The sequence below is a fragment of the Pristiophorus japonicus genome, chromosome 7 (assembly GCF_044704955.1).
Source record: "Pristiophorus japonicus isolate sPriJap1 chromosome 7, sPriJap1.hap1, whole genome shotgun sequence".
NCBI classification, from domain to species: domain Eukaryota; kingdom Metazoa; phylum Chordata; class Chondrichthyes; family Pristiophoridae; genus Pristiophorus; species Pristiophorus japonicus.
In genome coordinates, this window is record NC_091983.1 from 19,202,968 (window position 1) to 19,226,413 (window position 23,446).

At 49.2% G+C, this 23,446-nt stretch overlaps 1 non-coding gene across 1 annotated transcript; it reads left to right on the plus strand.

Moving 5' to 3' along the window:
- The first annotated feature begins 22,932 nt into the window (after positions 1 to 22,932).
- On the plus strand, positions 22,933 to 23,038 carry LOC139267655 (U6 spliceosomal RNA). Its single transcript, XR_011593936.1, has one exon. It is a non-coding gene; the product is annotated as a U6 spliceosomal RNA (small nuclear RNA).
- Positions 23,039 to 23,446: the final 408 nt, after the last annotated feature.

Consider the following 23,446-nt stretch of genomic DNA (forward strand, 5'->3'; position numbering starts at 1 on the left):
TTTTGTTATGTTAATTGAGGGATAACTCCCCTGCTCTTCTTCAAAATAGTGCCGTGGGATCGTTTACATCCACCTGAGAGGGCAGAGGGGGCCTCGGTTTAACGTCTCATCTGAAAGACGGCACCTCCAACAGTGCAGCACTCCCTCAGCACTGCACTGGGAGTGTCAGCTTAGATTAAGTGCATGGGTGGTAACCACCATTGAAGGTGTCAGAGCGACAATGTCACAGGGCTTGCAAGAGCTCACCGAGACTATTTGGTCTGTGCTGACAGTGACCAGTAGCACCTCTGAGCCTGTCCCATGCCCTAGTGACAGCAAGGAGTGGGGACAGATGTCACTGTCTGTCTTTCGAGTATCAGTGGGCCTCCTGCCTTCATACTCCCTCCAATCCCTTCAAGTGAGGGAGCTCCAGACATGGGCCGAGCACCAGGCGGCCAAAAGCTTGTCCCTCTGATCAGCAGCCAGGCTAAAGCTGCCACTAGTGAAAACGTTGATGGCCCGCATCCTCAGATCAGGCTCCGTACCCAACATTTAAATTACGGGACATCCAAATGCTGGTCCACCGAGAATTTTACATTCATTTCACTCAACCCAAGTGCTCTCTTTTTCCTGACTCATGAGAGTGAGCTTTGAATCATAGAATCATAGAATGGTTACAACACGGAACGAGGCCATTTGGCCAGTCGGGCCCGTGCCGACTCTCTACAAGAGCACTTTGGCTAGTCCCATGCACCGCCCCCCCCCCCCCCCCAAGCCCTGCAATTGTTTTTCCTTCAGCTACTTATCCAATTCCCTTTTGAAAGCCATGATTTGGCACCACCTCTGCCATTTAGTCACTTAAGTGTGAGTCTGGCACGATGACAAGTCAGTCAGCATGGGCCACATTTCCAACAATAACTTAAACATTCAAGAAGGGCAATTATTTCTCGCAGCCCAAGACTTGCAAACTATGCTTAGCAATGCCTCCAGAAAACAAACTAAATTGTTTCATCTTTACAACTGTAGGCTTTCCTGCTTTTAAATCATGGATTTATACTTTGACAAGCTGGTGCACAAATCACTGCAGTGCATCATGGAGGTTGTTCAATCTTGCCCTGTCTTCACCTTGGGACTTTTAGCTTGTGTGGCCTTTGCAAGTTCGTCTCAGAAATCAGCCTGTATCGTAATGTTGTCAAAAACCCGCCACTGAAATCATAACTCACTACGCCCGATTTCATCCGCCATTTCCTTTGCCATTTATCAGATTTACACGGAAGAATATACAAAACCACCTTTAATCCCCTTGTCCATAAACCTGAAGCAAAATGTATTCCCTTCGAAAAGAATTCTGAAAAGCAAAGTTATTTTAAATGATCTCAATTCTTTCTGCTGTCGGGACTACCTTGCAGCAGCATTTCGAGTGACTTATTGTCCTTCGAATCTTTTCCACTAATTAGAAATGAACATCATTGTAAGAAATATCGGACAGCTTTTAGTATTGTTATCTGTATTTCCGCGTTTAATCAGTCATTAATAACTTTTACATAGTCTGTTGATTATGAACCATATGCGGAGCACGTTTAATTAAAGCTGTTCATTTGCCCCTGGGATTGCCACTCTTTGTCAAATCCAAAGCTCACACGTAAAGAAAAAAAACGGTAGACATTAGCTGCGGCTCAGCAGGGACAGAATCCTTGTCTGAAACACATCTCTAAAATTTATGTGAGCATTCCTGTTCAAATAACTCACGATAACAGCATAAGGTAGATACTGTATGACATTAATCAGGGCCAGAGTGGTTTCCTCATTTCCACCACCGAAGAGAGTCCCAGAGGAATTCTTGAGATTTTACCTCTCCCCAAATGGGCCTCGGTTTTTATCTGGTCTTTTGCCTCTCCCAGGAGATCACACAGCTCTCGGGTGGGTTGGGGAATGTATGTTTGAAAAAAAGAAAAACTTGTAAGGGGCGAAATTGCCCCTTTTTTATTGTTCCGTTAGCACCTCCGGGGGGCGCTAATGGGGCACAAGACACTTTTCGCCTGAGGGAGGGGTGGGTGCTACCGCCTCCCAGGAAATTGCCCCGGAGTTTGTGGAGGCGCTGCCATGGCAACACCGCGCAACCGCCGTTGATGTCTTCGCTATGCCTGGCGACCCTTCATCTCCCCGTGCCAACCCCTTAATGGCCCCACGGGGGCAATTGCCACGCGGGCCACGAAGCTGCCGGGCATCCGCTCTCGGAGCGCTCCTTAAAGGGGAGGGCGCCAGCACCCCAGGCCGCCATCTTTTATTGTCTGACGACTCTCGGGCTGGCTCTCCGATGGCGGCCCTAGCGTGGTCTGGGTTGCCATCTTGCAGCCCGGCGCTCCGTCTTCGGTGTCGGACTGCAGGCCCAGTTGCACAATGCCCTGGTGGCCCAGCAGAGACCATCAGAGGCCTTGCAGAGTGTGCAGCGGCCCACCCCTTTAACCGAAGGGGAGCAGTGTTGAAGCGCACCAGCGCGACACCGAACATCTACGTAGCGATTCCTTCAGCGCCCCAATAGCGCCCCGGTTACTGCCCCCAAAGGAAGTGGAACGCGCGTGATTGTACTCTGCTTCCTTTGACGGGTGGTAAAAGCAATGCCGCGGTGAGGGCGGGACTTCTGTGTCGGGCGTTAAAAGTCCCGCCCCCGGAAGGTTACCACCCCCAATCGGGGCACAGGGCAATTTCGCCCCTTTTGCATTTCTAAAGTTCCTTTCGCACCCTCAGGACATTCAAAAGCGCTTTGCAGCCAAGTAATAACTTTTTCTAAGCGTAGTCACTATTGTAATGTAGGAAATGCCAATTTACGCACAGCAAGCTCCCACAAACAGCAATGAGATAAATGAGCAGATCATCTGTTATTTTCGATGTTGGTTGAGGGATAAATATTGCACTGTGATTATTTGCACGGGGTCTTCTGCGTCCCTCTGCGTATGCGCACCATATGGGGGCGGAGCCGGAACACCATTCCGCCCCCACCGGAACTGCTCATGTGCACCGGACGTTGCGGCTGTGCTCAGCACCAGAGGATTCGTGTCCTTCTCTGTGGGGCAGACTGTCAGGTGCAGGCCTAAGCAGCAGCCTGCAGCCTCGGGGTAGGAGGCTGGATCTGGGCACCAGACTCGGGCCCTGCAACCACGGGGCGAGGGCTTCAGGACAGCGGTCCGCAGTTTTGGTCTGTTCGTGCTGCACATGTTTTGGGGAGAAGGTCGGGAGATGGCAGCAGGGAGAGGAGAGGGGTTTGGAGGTGGGGGACGAGGGATCAGCTCGGGGGGAGGGGGAGGGGGGGAGAGGTGATCGGAGAGGGACAGAAGGTCAGCAGCTCGGAGTGGGGGCGCAGGGAGAAGATTAGGAACTCGGGGGTGGTGGTGGGGGGAGATCAGGAACTCGGGGGGGGGGGGTGGGGGGAGAGAAGTTCAGGAACTTGGCGGGGGGAGGGGAAGGTCAGGAATTCGGCAGGGTGAGAAGGTTGGGAACTCGGGGTGGGAGGGTGGGGAGGGGGGTTAGAGTACAGAGATAACAGAGGGGATGAGGGCAGAACGTGATCCAGTCTAAAAGGGTGGATGAGAGAGAAAACGTAATCCAGATTGGAAAACTAGATCACATTCTACCCCCTCTGATGGACGTGGATCATGTTCTTCCACCCAGATGAATTAGTAAATCCCTTCCCACACACGGAGCAGGTGAATGGTCTCTTCCAGTGTAAACTTGCTGTTGTGTCAGAAGGTTGGATATACATGGAATGCATACGCATGGACTCCAGACGTGTAACCCCCCACACATGGATCCCACACGTGTACCCCCACACATAGACCCTACACGTGTACCCCCCACACAAGGACCCCACACGTGTACCCCCACACACATGGATCCCACACGTGTATCCCCCACACATGGACCTACACGTGTACCACCCACACATGGATCCCACACATGTACCCCCACACATGGATCTACACGTGTACCACCCACACATGGATCCCACGCGTGTACCCCCCACACATGGACCTACACGTGTACCACCCACACATGGACCTACACATGTATCACCCACACATGGATCCCACACATGTACCCCCACACACATGGATCCCACACGTGTACCCCCACACACATGGATCCCACACGTGTACCCCCACACACATGGACCCTACAGGTGTACCCCCACACAGGGACTCCACACATGTACCCCCCACACACGAATGCCACATGTACATCCCCCACACATGGACCACCCACACATGTACCTCCCACACATGGACCCTGCACGTGTACCCCCCCCAAACATGGACCCTACACATGTACCCTCCACACATGGATCCCACACGTGTATCCCCCCACACATGAATACCGCACGTGTACCCCCACACACATGAACCCTACAGGTGTACCCCCACACAGGGACTCCACACGTGTACTCCCCACACATGGACCCAACACATATACTCCCCACACATGGACCCCACACGTGTACTCCCACACATGGACCCCACACGTGTACCCCCACACATGAACACCACATGTATATCCCCCACACATGGACCACCCACACACGGTCCCTTCATTCTGAATTGAAGAAAGTTTTATCGTTTCCAGAAGGAAAAAACCCCATAAAACTCCAAAGAAGTAACTAATCCACTAATTAGTGGATAAAGTCTTTTATTTTACCTGCCAAGGACAACTATAATTACAATTGCCGAACATTAGATGATAGAAGATCTTCACAAAGATAACTACACTTCCACTTTCTGTAAGCTGCGTGACAAGACTGGATCTAATATTGCAGACAAACTGTTGGGTGTTGTAAATCTGTGGAATTTGCTGCCTCAAAGAGCTGTGGAAACTGGGACATTGAATAAATTTAAGACAGGAATAGACAGTTTCTTAAACGGTAATGGGGATAAGGGATTATGGGGAGTGGGCAGGGAAGTGGAGCTGAGTCCATGATTAGATCAGCCATGATCTTATTGAATAGCGGAGCAGGCTCGAGGAGCCGTATGGCCTATTCCTATTCCTATTTCTTATGTTCTTATGTTCTTATGTCCTCCAAGGGGACTAAACAGAAGTCTGGTCCAACCCACTGGTATTGCAAATAAGCACAGCCCCAATATTGGCCAGGACATTGGGGAGAACTCCCCTGCTTTTCTTCGAAACCATGCTGTGAGATCTTTTACGTCCCATGAGAGGGCAGGCAGGGACTTACGGACTCATCCGAAAGACAGTAGCTCTGACGGCGTAGCACACCCTCAGTACTGCACTGGAATGTCAGCCTAGACTGGAGCCCACAACCTTGTGGATTGTACTGTGTTGTGCAAGGTATCGCGGTTGTCTGGGAAAGGCTGGATGGACTAGCCTTTCCCTGTCCGTCATTGTTCATAGCCAAAGAAAAGTGCATTGGAAATAGCAGTGCTATTCCTTCATAATTGATCTCCAGTCACCCACCTTCTCACTGCAGGAGCAAAATTCCGTATGACAGGAACCTGGGTCACCGATGGATTTCTTTCTTGTCAGATGCAAGTACTTTGTGACCAAATGGGAAATGCCCACAATTTGTCAAGCTTAGTGATGATTTTCAAAGCAATCACAACAAAGCAGAGACCAGCACTTCGATTATTTGGAAATGAGCCTCCTGATCCTTATTGGAAGTCAACTTTTCGCCGGTTCGGTTGTGTTGAGCTGAAACGTCAGAGCCGCAACAAAACAATTCTCCAGAAAGGCTAATTTTTGTGACATAGAGCACTGTGTAAAAGCTATTGGCCACAGGGCACCATATTCAGCTCTGGCGTATACCCGCAATCCATATGCAAGAAAGTAGGTGTGGAAGTAATCACCAACTGGGCCCATGCAAACTCCATTCCCCATACAAGGTGGCAGGAGGTCACAAAGGGATTCCACAAGATCAAGGATAAAACTTTTTAATTGCTCATTGTGCAAAACACAGAATGTACAACACAGAAACAGGCCATTTGGCCCAACTGGTCAATACCACTGTAGGAGCCTTCTCCAACCCACACTTCATCTAATCCTCTCAGCATATCTTTCTGGGTGTCATGGTAGATCAGTCATTGAAAGTAGGCATATAGGTACAGCAGGCAGTAAAGAAAGCAAATGGCATGTTGGCCTTCTTAGTGAGAGGATTTGAATATAGGAGCAGAGAGGTCTTACTGCAGTTGTACAGGGCCTTGGTGAGGTCACACCTTGAATACTATGTACAGTTTTGGTCTCCTAATCTGAGGAAGGACATTCTTGCTATAGAGGGTGTTATGTATGTATGTGGACCTTACCCAACTATAAGACTTTCCACCAGGGGGCACACCTGTGGGAGACCTAAGGGTCACCTGTGCACCCTGGGGCAAGCAGGTATAAAAGGTGACTCACCATGCTGCTTCCTCACTCTAGAGTCTGAAATAAAGAGACTAAGGTCACAACAGTTTGAGCTTGCGATATAGTCCTGTGGATTTATTCTGAAAATAATAAATTGGTGACGAGTAACGGATCCCGAACTTTCACGCGGTAATGGCTGCCGTTGGTATTCTTGAGAGATTTGTTGAGGGTGATGATTGGGAAGCCTTCGTTGAGCGCCTCGACCAGTACTTTGTGGCCAACGAATTGGACAAGGCTAAGATGGAGGCCAAGCGCAGGGCGATTCTCCTCACCGTATGTGGGTCATTGGTATATAGCCTCTTAAAAAACTTGCTGGCACCGGTCAAAATAACGACAAATCTTATGCAGAGCTGTGTATGCTGGCTAAAGAACATCTCAAGCCAAAGGAGAGCATCCTGATGGCCAGGTACCGCTTTTACACACACCGTCACTCCGATGGTCAGAACGTGGCGAGTTTTGTCGCCGACCTAAGACGCCTTGCGGGGCAGTGCGACTTTGCACGATCCGTGGGGGAAATGTTGCGGGACTTTCTCGTGCTTGGAATTGACCACGAGGTCATCCTTCGCAAACTGCTGTCTGCCCAATCCCTAGATGTGAGCAAGGCCATCACAATAGCCCAAGCCTTCATATCCACGAGCGATAACACAAAACAGATATCTTCACAGAATCGAAACTCACTGGCGAGCACATTGCACAAAATAATGTTTGCAACAGGCAGAACGGCACAGGGCAGGGCCCACATGGCTGCATAGGCCAGACCTAGGCCTAGAGTGACTCAGAGTCTGCTGTGGGGTGTGAATGTGTATCAATTAGCAACATGTTGGCGATGCGGGGGCAGCCATAGAGCTCATCAATGCTAATTCAAGCCCGATGTATGCAAGGGCTGTAGAACAATGGGGCACCTCCAGCGAATGTGCAAACGATCTCTGACTCACCACGTCAGGAGAGGACGACCGATCCAGCGAGGATCACGATGAACGAGCAGAAGAGGCAACTGATCCTGAGGATGAAGAGGAAGTATATGAGACACACACCTTCACCACCAAAAGCCCTCCGATAATGTTAAAAGTTGAACTTAACGGCACTCCAGTCTCCATGGAACTAGTCACGCAGGCGAGTCAATCGGTTATGAGTCAGAAGGCTTTCGAGAGGCTGTGGAGCGACAAAGCCAAGCGGCCCGAGCTGATCCCGATTCAGGCAAAGCTGCGCACCTACACTAAGGAACTGATACCAGTTATTAGCAGTGTGGACATAAGAGTATTCCTTGAGAGAGCAGTGCACGAATTACCACTGTGGATTGTTTCAGATGATGGGCCAACGCTGCTTGGCAGGAGGTGGATGGGGAAGATCCGATGGAACTGGGAAAACCTCTGCGTACCCTCTCCGGCGAACGAGCCCTCCCTTTCCCAAAGGCCGAGCAAACGCCCTCTTCCAGCTGAAACAGGCATCTAAGTGCAGATCCCCGAGGCACAGGCTGTTCATCACAACCACAAGGAGATAAAGTTCAATCAAGCAGAGGTACAGGCGTGCTACCCACCACCCGAAGCTGACGACTCCATCGCGACGATGTAACAGGCTTCAGGTTGACCATGCAGAGTGGGACTCCGGCCTAAATGATCCGAATGCGTCTTCCCGACGCCAGAGGCAAAAGACCCGGGGAGGAAGATCACGACAGTCGGCATCACAGACACGGATGGGAGGGCGTCCAGACCACGGGACGAGAAGGCGCCCAGACCACGGGACGAAGGTGCATCCAGACCACGGAACGAGAGTGCGTCCAGACCACGGGACAAGAGAGCGTCCAGACCACAGGACAAAGGTGTGTCCAGACCATGGGACGAGAGTGCGTCCAGACCACGGGACAAAGGTGCATCCAGACCATGGGACAAGAGAGCGTCCAGACCACAGGACAAAGGTGCGTCCAGACCATGGGACGAGAGTGCGTCCAGACCACGGGACGAAGGTGCATCCAGACCATGGACGAGAAGGCCTCCAGACCACAGGACAAAGGTGTGTCCAGACCATGGGATGAAGGTGCATCCAGACCACGGACGAGAGTGCGTCCAGACCACAGGACGAAAGAGCGTCCAGACCATGGAAGGTCGCCGCTACGGAACGCAGGAATGTGTCAACCAGCAAGGAAGATAACTGGGTTCGGGGCAAAGGTAAAGGGGCGGCAGCGGTGAAGGCCAGGAACCCACCACACTCAAATAAATTGTGTGCACCATGTAACCCGTGCGAGCGGTCTTTCGTGGCCAATTATGTACCATTGTATGGGGTTGGGGGTATATTACAACAAGGAGCGGGCGAACACCAACCGGTCGTATATGTATCTAAGAAAGCATTTGTAGCAAGTGAGATGCTACCTCACGGGGTCGGGAGTGTTGTGCAGCAAGCAAAAGTAGCGGGCGAGCCCCAAGCGATTGAACGTGTATCAAATAAGTTAAATAGAGCAGCAGCCTGTGTTCACAGGACTAAAGAGACATACCAAAGAGTGTCCCAAATATGTGCTCGAGTCAGAAAAGCTGCTCATCCCACGAGCTTGGGAGAGCAGAGGCATCATTATCGATGCGCTGTTTCGAGAATGTCCAACACTGTCTGTGCATTGTAACATGATCCACCACGGCCCAAGCACAGAGAGTGACACACATGCACTCAGTTGGCCACCGTTGCCCACCACCGGGGTGGAAACTGCGCAGCCTGCAGACCCACTCACTGTCATGGAAGTGCTAGAAAGCGAGGGGGTCAACCGTAATGGCCCCCCAGCTTAGGACCTGGACCAGCCAGGATCCCATCTTACCGCCTGCCAAAGGTGAACTGCTAGACGGGATGTGGCAACTTATACGCCAAAAAGACGATAGACCCATCCCAACGTTGCAAAGCAAGGCAGGGCGGCTACATGCAGTCGGTGGTCCGGGGCCCCCATACTACGGCCCAATGTCCACGGGGACCACTAGGCCTCCCGCCACTACCGAAAGTCTCAAGGCCATTGCGACCATCCTGGACTTGTCAGATCGCAGGGTCAATGTCCAAATCACTAAACCTAGCACAATGCGTGCCATGGTAGACTCCCTACAGACCTGGCTATCCTGGGTGTTAAGCAATCACCAGACTGAATCACTCAGAACTGAGCCTTCCGCATGCCATCAGCAGAGAATGCACCATAAGTGCACGGGCCCTCCACGCGACATCAGAATAAGTGATGTAGACCATCTTCAGGGCCCCAGTCGGGCCACTAGCACCGCATTAGCCAAGGGGCAAAATGGAGTGCATGTGATGAAAGCGAAGTGTTTGATTGTGAAACCATGTACCGGGCTAATGAGTAAATCAGTGAGAAGAGACCAAACGGCGAACGACAGACAACCAGGAACCACACTGTAAGGACCTGGCCCCCAGTGACCCACCAATATGATCAATTTCACCGTCAACCACAAGGACGAAACCACCATGTCAATACTTCAACCCAGGCGATCGACCCGGGGGCGCGGGGCACCAGATCACCTCAACTTGCAAATAACTTGCACAATAAGGCTTTGGAGGGTGGGGGTGGGAGTGATGTTTTGTATGTATACGGACCTTACCCAAATATAAGACTTTCCACCAGGGGGCACACCTGTGGGAGACCTAAGGATCACCTGTGCACCCTGGGGCAAGCAGTTATAAAAGGTGACTCACCATGTTGCTTCCTCACTCTAGAGTCTGAAATAAAGAAACCAAGGTCACAACAGTTTGAGCTTGCGATATAGTCCTGTGGATTTATTCTGAGCATAATAGAGGGAGTGCAGCGAAGGTTCACCAGACTGATTCCCGGGATGGCAGGACTGACATATGAAGAAAGACTGGATCGACTAGGCTTATATTCACTGGAATGTAGCAGAATGAGAGGGGATCTCATCGAAACATATAAAATTCTGACGGGATTGGACAGGTTAGATGCAGGAAGAATGTTCCCAATGTTGGGGAAGTCCAGAACCAGGGGTCACAGTCTAAGGATAAGGGGCAAGCCATCTAGGACCGACATGAGGAGAAACTTTTTCACCCAGAGAATTGTGAACCTGTGGAATTCTCTACCACAGAAAGTTGTTGAGCCTAGTTTGTGGATATATTCAAAAGGGAGTTAGGTGTGACCCTTACGGCTAAAGTGATCAGCGAGAATGGAGAGAAGGCAGGAGTGGGGTACTGAAGTTGCATGATCAGCCATGATCATGTTGAATGGTGGTGCAGGCTCAAAGGGCTGAATGGCCTACTCCTGCACCTATTTTATATGTTTCTATGTTTCTATTCTTTTTAAATCTCACATGAGAGTTTGCGATGTGCAAACTGACTACTGCATTTGCCCATTTAACAACAGTCACTGCACTATAATTGTAAGTGAAGCATTTTGGGATGTTATAAGGCACTACATAAATGCAAGTTCTTTTTTCTCTTATTGGCCCAGAAATTGCGGTCGGAGGCTTCTGACCTGAAAAATTTCTACGAACTTACCTGATGGTGCGGGAGGTTGGGAGACTTGCGATCCTGGGCCTCTATGTGAAGGCCTGCGTAGAGTCCCATGTATCACAGGGACACAGGCATTTCATACGTGTCCCTGGGATCACATGGGCCGGCCCAACCAAAGTGGGGGGTATTCCCATTCATACTTATGGTAATTCCGAATTACCATAAGTATGAATGGGAATACCCCCCAAAACTTATAAATTTTTAATTTTTAAATCACATATTTAAAATTAATCAAAATGGAATTTAATTAACTATTTAAAACAGTAATGTAATTTTTTTGAAAAATAAATGTACATATTTTAAAGGGTCTAAAAATGTACCTTATTTACAGGATTTTAAGAAATTGCCCCCCGCCCGAAACAGTTGGCTCCCACCACCTTTCAATGGTTTTATCACAGCTGCGGTTCAGGTCGCCTCTTGAGCGACATTCGGTTCTTTGTTGTTTTTCAATTTTGATCAGGAAGTCGCTGTAAATGGGGGCGGTGACGACACCTGAGGGGCAAAGAATCAGCGGTGACAGCAACTGAGGGGCGGACGTTGGGTGCGGAGCCGAGTTACCGCCGCGATGACGTCATCATGGCACCGTGTCACCACGGCTCTCCGCTTCACTTCAAGGGGAGAGCCTTCACGCTTTTAAAATTTCGGGCCACTGGGCCAGCAGGGAGGGTTTCGGCCAGGCCAGCGGCCTGGCACCCAAGAGGGGGTGCATGCTGCCTGTTGGTGTCCCAGCCGACCCAGGGGACATAATTGTCAGGCCGACATGGCAATCAACCGATAAAACAAAACATGGCGGTAGCGGCAGTAGGCCTTCCCCTTTAAGGGAAGCCACACCGCCGCTGCACAAGGCCACAGCCTCACTGGGCCACCGGGAAAAAAGTTGTTTTGGCACTGCCGGGCGTGCTGAAGATTTTCCCTGGGGAATGTCGCCGTCGGAGGGTTAGGTCGGCAGTGCGCACGGTGACGACACGCTTAACATCGATTGGCAGCAGCGGAGCGATAAGGGAGGTGTCATGTATGTAACCATTATAATAGTGTACGACTTGCCACCAGGGGGCACACTTGTTGGAGACCCAAGGGTCACCTGCACACCCCGGTGCGAGCAAGTATAAAAGCTTGTCTGCGTGCTGCTTCTGCACTCTGGAGTTTGATTAAAGAGACTAAGGTCACATCAGTTTGAGCTTACAGCACACAGTCTTGCGGAGTTATTCTGAACATAACAGGAGGGATCGGGGCACTGCTGGGAAAACCTCAGGAGGGCAGTTGAGCTAGCAGCGGTCATTCCACCAAAAGTCGGCGGCCACTCCATTCCACAGCGAGGCCGCCAATTTGCGCTGGTAACAGGCCTTAAGGAGAGGGGAAATTTCGGGCCCTGGAACTTTAACTGGCACTAAATGATGGCCTTCTGAATGAATAATATTTTCTGTCTTTGCAGTAAATAATTTGAACAACATTTTGGAGACTCAAAGATATCGCCTGCTAATAGAGTTAATGTAAGTGTGAGCAACTGGTGAGGATTGCTGATTATTTTTGTAGATTGGCTCACAACATTGTGATTCTCCTCACTATGAACTTCCCCCCGTCCGCACCCGCCCTCCCCATCAGTTTGTGAACAGAAGGTCAAGCTGTGCAAGTGATGCCATCAACCTGATATTTAAAAAAAAAAATTATTTTGCAATGTGCAAAATTGGCAGCAGCTAGAACTGGGTGCAGTGCCAAAGTGGGCCATTGGATTGTGGAGGAGCAGATGGAAGAGACTGCAGCAAAGGAAGTTCAGCCCCGTGCCAACGTCTCTGGACTCGGCACAGCCACTTTAGTCTTCGCTGAAGAGTCGTTTTTGATGAAGCTCAGACTAAGTGAGGATATGGTCACTGAGTTATGTTGCCGGGTCCGTAATGAAATCACAGCAACTGTTCAGCTGAAGTGCTGCCTTCCTGGTCAAGTGACCGTCACCATTGCTCAAATGTCTTGCTCCATCCAAGAATCCACAGGAGACTTCACAGATGTCGTGCATAGAAACAGGAGAAGGCCATTCATCCCCTCGAGCCTGTTTAATTAGATCTGTATCTTAGCTCCATCTACCTGCCTTGGTTCCATAATCCTTAATACCCACGCCTGACAATAATCTGTCAATTTCAGTTTTGAAATTTTGAATTGACCTCCCCACCCCCCCAGCCTCAGCAGCTTTTTGGGACGAGAGAGTTCCAGATTCCCACTGCCCTTGGTGTGAAGAAGTGCTTCCTGACATCACCCCTGAGTGGCCTAGCTCTAATTTTAAGGTTATGCCCCCTTGTTGTGGACTTCCCCACCAGAGGAAATAGTTCTCTCTATCTACCCGATCAACTCCTTTAATCATCTTACACCCCGCAATTAAATCACCCCTTAATCTTTCATACTCGAGAGAATACAAGCCTCGGGACTGCAACCGGTCCTTGTAATTTAACCCTATTAGCATTATGCTGTGAACCTTTGCAGCAAAGAGTTGTCAGAGCCCCTGTAGCGGAATGCTCACCATTACTTAAAGTTCACTGGTGACAACTGTTCATCTTTCCCAGAGTGTGGAGAATTATTCATCATCATCATAATTGAGGAAGACTTGCTTCCACTCCTTTGGTGGCAGAACAGTCCAATAGGAGAGCCACAGACTCTGTCACAGGTGGGACAGATAGTAGTTGAGGGAAGGGGTCGTCCGCGTATGGTCGCTCGACGACAGAGGTTGGGGTGGTCTTGGACCTGGCCTGGAGCCGGCGCAGGTTGAACAGCTTCCCACTGGTTCTGTAGTTTAGTTCTACTCCAGCGGGGAGCTTGTTGACTGTGGGGTGGAGCATGTTGGCGAGAAAAATTGAGAAGTGGGTTGGGGCGATGACGCAGCTCTGTTTGACTCCAGTCGGGATGTGGATTGGGTCTGTGATAGATCAGTTGGTATGGATCAAGGCTTACATGTTGTCGTGGAGCAGGCGGAGGATGGTGATGAACTTTTGGGAGCATCCGAAATGGAGGAGACACTCCATAGGCCCTCACGGTTGACCATGTCAAAGGCCTTTGTAAGGTTGAAGAAGGCCATGTATAAAGGCTGGCGCTGTTCCCTGCATTTTTCCTGTAGCTGTCGCGCTGCAAAAATCATGTCCGTTGTGCCCCGTAGCAGACGAAATCCACACTGTGACTCCGGGAGTAGTTCCTCGGCCACAGGGAGAAGACGGTTGAGGAGGACTCTAGTGACGACTTTCCCAGTGGCTGATAGCAGGGAGATTACTCTGTAGTTGCCGCTGTCAGACTTGTCCCCTTTTTTAAAGATGGTCACGATCACTGCATCTCTGAGATCCCCCGGCATGCTCTCCTCCCTCCAGATGAGAGAGATGAGGTCGTGTATCCACGCCAACAGCGCCTCTCCGCCATACTTCAATGCCTCAGCAGGGATTCTGTCCGCACCCGAAGCCTTGTTGTTTTTAAGCTGGCTTATGGCTTTTTCTACCTCATGCAGTGTTGGGGTCCCATTGAATTATTAATTATTAACTGTCGGCTGATAGCATTTCATGTGTCTCCTCATAATTTTGGGGTCTTCCACCAACTGGAACTGCTTCTACTCCCCGAATGCCAAGAAAGCAAGCAACCCACCTTTAAACCATTGCAACACAGCACAGGATCCCCAGAGAGTACGCATGACTCCTTCAAACTAGCATGACAGACATTTGCCAGGGGAAGTTAAAATGGAAGGCTGACTCTGGATAGCACATTTGCATCAGAAGGTTGGGGGTTAGTGTCCCACAAAGTCTAAGCTGACACTCCCAATGCGCTGCACTGTCAAGAGGTGCCGACTTTCAGATATGACGTTAAACCAAGGCTCAGTCTCCCCTCGCAGCTGGGCATAAAAGATACCAGGGCACTATTTCAAAGATGAGCAGGGAATTTCCGGTCACAATTTATCCCTCAACCAACATCACTAAAAACAGATGATCTGGACATTAAAGGGTCGAAATTGCCCCTTTTTGTGACGTTTGTTAGCTTCTCCAGTAGGCGCTAACGGAGTGCAAAACAGTTTCCGCTGTGGTTGGGGGGGGGGGGCGGAGAGGGAGAGGGACGCTATCGGCTCTCTCTAAATTACACGGGGGCTAATGGAGGCACTGTCACAGTAGCACCTTGGCCAGCTGGTGGCACCCCGGACCACTGCGCAACCAGCGATAACGTCATCGTCGTGCGAAGTGACTCCCTTAGCGCTGCTCACTGACCCCTTTTCAACCCGCGGTGGACATTGTCATGCACCCCGCGAGACGGCCGCGAGCCATGTCAGCGCCAGCCTCGTGGGTTGTTAACCGGTCGCGGGGCGGAAGTCGAAAGGGAAGTCAAGAGCGGCCCGCCACCATCATGCAGCCGCGTTGGGTGCCGGGCTGCAGCCTTTAAAGGGCGTTGAGCTACGCCCGCCATACGCGGATCAGCTGCTTAGCGCTGACCAACGTGCCTCTGTAGCGCCCCGGAATCCGCCCCAGTGGAAGTGGAGCGCGCGAGATTGCGCTCCACTTCATCTGAGGGGCGTTAATCGCAATTCTGCGGCCGGGGCGGGACCTCCGGGTTGGGCACAGGAAGCCCCTCCCCGACGGGTTATTGGCCCAAACTGAGTGGTGGGTAATTTCTCCCCCTAAATCTCACTGCTGTTTGTGCAATCTTGCTGTGCGTAAATTGACTGCCACATTTCCTACATTACATCAGTGACTATAAGAAATAGGAGCAGGATTAGGCCATACGGCCCCTCGAGCCTGCTCCGCCATTCAATACAATCATGGCTGATCCGATCATGGACTCAGCTCCACTCCCCTGCCCACTCCCCATAACCCCACAGCCGTTGGAGACTGCCACCAGAATGTAAGTATCACAAATAGCTGTAAAGAGCTTTGGGACATCCTGAGATCGTGTAATATGCCAAATAAAAGCAAGTCCTTATGGTACGCCTAAAGCTGATGAAATCTCTTCTTAACAATCGCTTTCAAGCTGATTGAAATTATAATGACCAGCACGCTTATAGTGAGCTGTTCAGATGTTGAAGGAATGTTGGCACTGCTTAGAAGAGGCTTTATCTTAGTTTTTGCTGAAGGTGGACACAATTTTTCTAAACCATTGCATTAGAGAGAAACCTCGCTACAGAGATCGATCTGTAGCAGTAAGAGGACAGGGAGAGGCAGGGTGATAAAGATACTGAAGGGTCAGTAGCATGAGAACAGGCACTGAAGACTGCAAGGAAAATGCGGTAAGATAGAAGACTGAGGGGTGACCTGATCGAGGTCTTTAAGATCATGAAAGGGGTGTGAGAGGGGAGATGTAGAGAAGACGTTTCCATTTGTGGGGGCAGTCCAAAAATAGGGTCCACAAATATAAGATAGTCACTAATAAATCCAATACCGAATTCAGGAGAAACGTCTTTACTCAGAAGGTAGTGAGAATGTGGAATACAGTATCGCAGGGAGTGGCTGAGGCGAATAGCATGGATGCCTTTAGAGGAAGCTAGATAATTAAATGAGGGAGAAAGGAATAGAAGGGTATGTTGACAGGGTTAAATGAAGAGCGGTGGGAGGAGGCTCGTGTGGAGCATAAACACCGGCTCAGACTAGTTGGGCTGAAAGACCTCTTTTTAAAATGACATTTTTGTGATAGCCAGCAAAGTAGAAAGTCTAGCCGAATTTACAGCGTAGAAACAGGCAAACAGGCAAACAAATAGAAGGATATGTTGATCGGGTGAGATGAAGTAAATGGGGTGGGAGGAAGCTTGTGTGGAACATAAATACCGGCTTCGGGCCAAATTGTCTGTTTCTTTGCTGTCATTTCTATGTAATTCCATGTAACATGATAGTACCGCCCATTTTTTACAGAGGCACTTTCAAGGGAGTCCGTGGAAGCCATTTAGAAACATAGAAACCTAGAAATTTACAGCGCAGAAGGAGGCCATTTCAGCCCATCGTGTCCGCGCCGGCCGACAACGAGCCGCACGGCCCTTTGTGCAGGGGCAAGTGTTAGCACCTACCATTCACTGACATCACTTGTTATTCAGCTGCCACATTGTCCTTCCTGTGCCTCTGTACATATGGGCCCAGAACTTGGATCGTGCAGCAACCGTTTTACAGGCATAAAACGGGGCGCCTAAGGGTCCAAAATGTAATGTGTGCTCATTCCCCGCTGGAAGAGCGCTGCCGTGCATTCTGCAGTCAGTTTTTCAGACACACAGCAAACAAACTAAGGGTCCTTAAAGGGCCGTTGGAGGCTGCCACCAGAATGTAAGTTTCAAGTTTCAGGGGTGGAAATTCGGTCGCGCCTCAGTTGGGGCGATGTCTCGGGCGGAGCGGTAAATTTTGCACCGGCAAATGGTTTGCGTCTGCTGCCGCAGAATTCATCAGCTGGGACTGGAGTTTGGATCGGGGCACTGTGGCAAGCGTTGCATGACTCTTTTTGGGCGCGAGGCCGGCTGAGCAAGCGAAAATCCCGAGCTAAACAGCCGGCCTCGGAGCACCATAAGAGAGGCCGCAGTGGGGGGAAAAAACCTGAAAAAACCCCACCAAAAACATGACGAATACATAACTCGTGCCACCACAACATAAATTGTATAAACAAAAATTTAAAAAAACAATCACACTTACCTGAGGTGGACATTACTTACTTCACTGCGGCCGCTACAGCTCGGACTGCCAGCTTCCACAGGCGTTCCCACCAGGGTGCGCTGCGGAACGCTATAGATCAGACGGCAGCCAAAAATCGAGCCGGGGTCGCAACCAGGCTCACCTCTTCCGGGCGGTACTGCTCCGTGCCCCGTCGAAACCGGCACCGAATATACCCGGCGGGGCGGTGGAAGCTGGCCGCCGGGTGCAAGTGCTTTCCACCGCCATTGCCGTCCTCCGGGATGCTAAGAGAGACGGCAGAAGACCGAATTTCCACCCCTCAGACTGAACCTTATTGTGGGGCCAGGAGGAGATCCACAAATTTAACCTGCCAGACCTGATTGCAGTTATTTTCCAAACCGGACAAACTTAACCTCCTTAAGTGTCAGCTGTGGCTCAGTGGGCAGCACTCTCATTTCCAAGTCGGCAGGTTGTGGGATCAAGTCCCGTTCCAGAGACTTGAGCACAAAAATCTTGGCTAACACTCCAGTGAGGTGCTGAGAGAGTGCCCCACTGTAGGAGGTGCTGTCTTTCAGATGAGACGTTAAACCGAGGCCCCGTCTACTCTCTCAGGTGGACGTAAAAGATCCCATGGCACTATTTCGAATAAGAGCAGGGGAGTCCTCCCTGGTCAATATTTATCCCTCCATCAACATCACTTAAAACAGATGATCTAGTCATTATCACATTGCTGATTTTAAGAACATAAGAACATAAGAATTAGGAACAGGAGTAGGCCATCTAGCCCCTCGAGCCTGCTCCGCCATTCAATAAGATCATGGCTGATCTGGCCGTGGACTCAGCTCCACTTACCTGCCCTCACCCCGTAACCCTTAATTCCCTTATTGGTTAAAAATCTATCTATCTCTTGAATACATTCAATGAGCTAGCCTCAACTGCTTCCTTGGGCAGAGAATTCCACAGATTCACAACCCTCTGGGAGAAGAAATTCCTTCTCAACTCGGTTTTAAATTGGCTCCCCCCGTATTTTGAGGCTATGCCCCCTAGTTCTAGACTCCCCGACCAGTGGAAACAACCTCTCTGCCTCTATCTTGTCTATCCCTTTCATGATTTTAAATATTTCTATAAGATCACCCCTCATCCTTCTGAACTCCAACGAGTAAAGACCCAATCTACTCAATCTATCATCATAAGGTAACCCCCTCATCTCCGGAATCAGCCTAGTGAATCGTCTCTGTACCCCCTCCAAAGCCAGTATATCCTTCCTTAAGTAAGGTGACCAAAACTGCATGCAGTACTCCAGGTGCGGCCTTACCAATACCTTTTACAGTTGCAGCAGGACCTCCCTGCTTTTGTACTCCATCCCTCTCGCAATGAAGGCCAACATTCCATTCGCCTTCCTGATTACCTGCTGCACCTGCAAACTAACTTTTTGGGATTCATGCACAAGGACCCCCAGGTCCGTCTGCATCTCAGCATGCCCATTCAAATAATATTCCCTTTTACTGTTTTTTTTCCCAAGGTGGATGACCTCACACTTTCCGACATTGTATTCCATCTGCCAAACCTTCGCCCATTCGCTTAACCTATCCAAATCTCTTTGCAGCCTCTCTGTGTCCTCTGCACAACCCGCTTTCCCACTAGTCTTAGTGTCATCTGCATATTTTGTTACACTACACTCTGTCCCCTCTTCCAGGTCATCTATATATATTGTAAACAGTTGTGGTCCCAGCACCGATCCCTGTGGCACACCACTAACCACCAATTTCCAACCCGAAAAGGACCCATTTATCCCGACTCTCTGCTTTCTGTTCGCCAGTCAATTCTCTATCCATGCTAGTACATTTCCTCTGACTCCGCGTACCTCTATCTTCTGCAGTAACCTTTTGTGTGACACCTTATTGAATGCCTTTTGGAAATCTAAATACACCACATCCATCGGTACACCTCTATCCACCATGCTCGTTATATCTTCAAAGAATTCTAGTAAAATAGTTAAACATGATTTCCACTTCATGAATCCATGCTGCGTCTGCTTGATTGCACTATTCCTATCTCGATGTCCCGCTATTTCTTCCTTAATGATAGTTTCAAGCATTTTCCCCACTACAGATGTTAAACTAACCGGCCTATAGTTACCTACCTTTTGTCTGCCCCCTTTTTTAAACAGAGGCATTACATTAGCTGCTTTCCAATCCACTGGTACCTCCCCAGAGTCCAGAGAATTTTGGTAGATTATAACGAATGCATCTGCTATAACTTCCGCCATCTCTTTTAATACCCTGGGATGCATTTCATCAGGACCAGGGGATTTGTCTACCTTGAGTCCCATTAGCCTGTCCAGCACTACCCCCCTAGTGATAGTGATTGTCTCAAGGTCCTTCCTTCCCACATTCCCGTGATCAGCAATTTTTGGCATGGTTTTTGTGTCTTCCACTGTGAAGACCGAAGCAAAATAATTGTTTAAGGTCTCAGCCATTTCCACATTTCCCATTATTAAATCCCCCTTCTCATCTGCTAAGGGACCAACATTTACTTTAGTCACTCTTTTCCATTTTATATGTCTGTAAAAGCTTTTACTATCTATTTTTATGTTTTGCGCAAGTTTACCTTCGAAATCTATCTTTCCTTTCTTTATTGCTTTTTTAGTCATTCTTTGCTGTTGTTTAAAATTTTCCCAATCCTCTCGTTTCCCACTAACCTTGGCCACCTTATACGCATTGGTCTTTGATTTGATACTCTCCTTTATTTCCTTGGTTATCCACGGCTGGTTATCCCTTCTCTTACCGCCCTTCTTTTTCACTGGAATATATTTTTGTTCCGCACTATGAAAGAGCTCCTTAAAAGTCCTCCACTGTTCCTCAATTGTGCCACCGTTTAGTCTGTGTTTCCAGTCTACTCTAGCCAACTCTGCCCTCATCCCACTGTAGTCCCCTTTGTTTAAGCATAGTACGCTCGTTTCTGACACAACTTCCTCACCCTCAATCTGTATTACAAATTCAACCATACTATGATCACTCATTCTGAGAGGATCTTTTACTAGGAGATCGTTTATTTTTCCTGTCTCATTATACAGGACCAGATCTAAGATAGCTTGCTCCCTTGTAGGTTCTGTTACATACTGATCTAAGAAACAATCCCATATGCATTCTATGAATTCCTCCTCCAGGCTACCCCTTGCGATTTGAGTTGACCAATCGATATGTCGGTTAAAGTCCCCCATGACTACTGCCGTTCCTTTTTCACATGCCTCCATTATTTCCTTGATTATTGCCCGCCCCACCATGAAGTTATTATTTGGGGGCCTATAAACTATGCCCACCAGTGACTTTTTCACCTTACTATCTCTAATCTCCACCCACAATGATTCAACATTTTGTTCATTAGAGCCAATATCGTCTCTCACAACTGCCCTGATATCATCCTTTATTAACAGAGCTACCCCACCTCCTTTCCCTTCTTGTCTATCTTTCTGAATCGTCAGATACCCCTGTATGTTTAATTCCCAGTCTTGGCCACCCTGCAACCATGTTTCTGTAATGGCCACCAAATCATACCCATTTGTAATGATTTGTGCCGTCAACTCATTTACTTTATTTCGAATGCTGCGTGCATTTAGGTAGAGTGTTTTAATCCTAGTTTTTAAACCATGATTTTTAGTTTTGACCCCTCCTGCAGCCCCTTCATATTCAGTGGCCCTTTTTGTTTTTTGCCTTGGGTTTCTCTGCCCTCCACTTTTACCCATCTCCTTTCTGTCTTTTGCTTTTGTCTCCTTTTTGTTTCCCTCTGTCTCCCTGCATTGGTTCCCATCCCTCTGCCATATTAGTTTAACTCCTCCCCAACAGCACTAGCAAACACTCCCCCTAGCACATTGGTTCCGGTTCTGCTCAGGTGTAGACCGTCCGGTTTGTACTGGTCCCACCTCCCCCAGAACCAGTTCCAATGCCCCAGGAATTTGAATCCCTCCCTGCTGCACCACTGCTCAAGCCACGTATTCATCTGCGTTATCCTGCGATTCCTACTCTGACTAGCACGTGGCACTGGTAGCAATCCCGAGATTACTACTTTTGAGGTCCTACTTTTTAATTTAGCTCCTAGCTCCTTAAATTCGTCTCGTAGGACCTCATCCCTTTTTTTACCTATGTCGTTGGTACCAATATGCACCACGACAACTGGCTGTTCTCCCTGCCTTTTTAGAATGTCCTGCACCCGCTCCGAGACATCCTTGACCCTTGCACTAGGGAGGCAACATACCATCCTGGAGTCTCGGTTGCGGCCGCAGAAACGCCTATCTAGTCCCCTTACAATTGAATCCCCTATCACTATCGCTCTCCCACTCTTTTTCCTGCCCTCCTGTGCAACAGAGCCAGCCACGGTGCCATGAACTTGACTGCTGCTGCCCTCCCCTGATGAGTCATCTCCCTCAACAGTACTCAAAGCAGTGTATCTGTTTTGCAGGGGGATGACCTCAGGTAACCCCTGCACTACCTTCCTTGCACTGCTCTTCCTGCTGGTCTTCCATTCCCTAGCTGGCTGTGGACCCTTCACCTGCGGTAAGACCAATTCGCTACACGTGCCACTCACGTCATTCTCAGCATCGTGGATGCTCCAGAGTGAATCCACCCTCAGCTCCAATTCCGCAACGCGGTCCATCAGGATTTTAGGAGCTTGCTGTGCGCAAAATGGCTGCTGTGTTTCCTACATTACAGCAGTGATGACACTTCAAAAGTACTTCATTGGCTGTAAATCCCTTTGGGACGTCCTGATTTTATGAAAGCTGTTATATAAATTCAAGTACTTTCTTTCTTTAAAATTGCTCCTTTAATCTCACTGACCATGTTAATCATTTATTCCTGAAAATGCTCCTCTAATAGTTTTCTGGCCAGTCGAATTTAATCCCTGTTCATATCAATATAATTTAATTTCCCCTATAATATACTATTTTACTTCATTGAACAACATCAGCTGGGCTTCTATAATATGTTCCTGCATTCTTCTCAACCTTGGCATAATGACTTTTCTGACCACTTGATGATCTAATCTTACCAACATTGCAAGTAATCTCTTTGATATTAGGATCTCTTGACATTTAATCCGTCTCAAAACATGCTTCTTGCATCCAAGCAGCCATAGATAATTAGAAAAGGGATATTATACCTTTAAGTGACAACCAATTGGCCTCTCCAGACCTTTCACTAATTGGATGTTAATTCTATGCCACAAAGTATATTGGTTTACAAGGTAACTTTACGATGATTTTTTAAGGAGACCTACCATTTAGCTGTCATGTCTACTCAAAGACGGCACTATAAAAACAGGAGTATTTCAAACAGATGAATTGTGTGAGCCAACTTATTGTAAAGCTCTTGTACCATCATCGGTATATTTGGAGATGGGTACCGTTCACTGTTGCGTTATACCGCCTGCAAAGATAGATAATTTAGAATTACACATTCATTCTCGGCTACACATACACTAAAATTTGAAGGACAGAGAGAAGATTAGCATAGCTCCTGTGCAAAGATGACATGCAAATTAGTGAAGCAGTCCGTATTTCTGGCTCAGTTGGTTCCAATGGGGTGACAGTGACCCCGAGGTCGTGGGTGCAATCCCTGTACGGGCATTCATTTTCCATCCCTGATGGTGCTGTCAGTTTAGACACCACCAAATGCGGTGCTGGGCCATGCAAAGTAGGGAGATTCCACGGCTCAATCCCTCGGGCCCGAAATGGATGCACTCACCGCTGACTGCTGCCCACTGCCGCCGAAATTCCTTCTCAGGTTCCGCCCAGTGCCAGTTTCGACCTGGTCTGGAGCCGCCGGGAGGGGAGAGCCACCGGGAACCGCCCGCTGAAGTCAGCGGATGGCCAAGTGGCGTAAGTGGACTCCCGCCCGCCGAGATGCCAGATTGGTGCGGGCGGGATTCGGTGCCACAACGGGGGTGGACCGCTGTGCGGAGGCTGGACT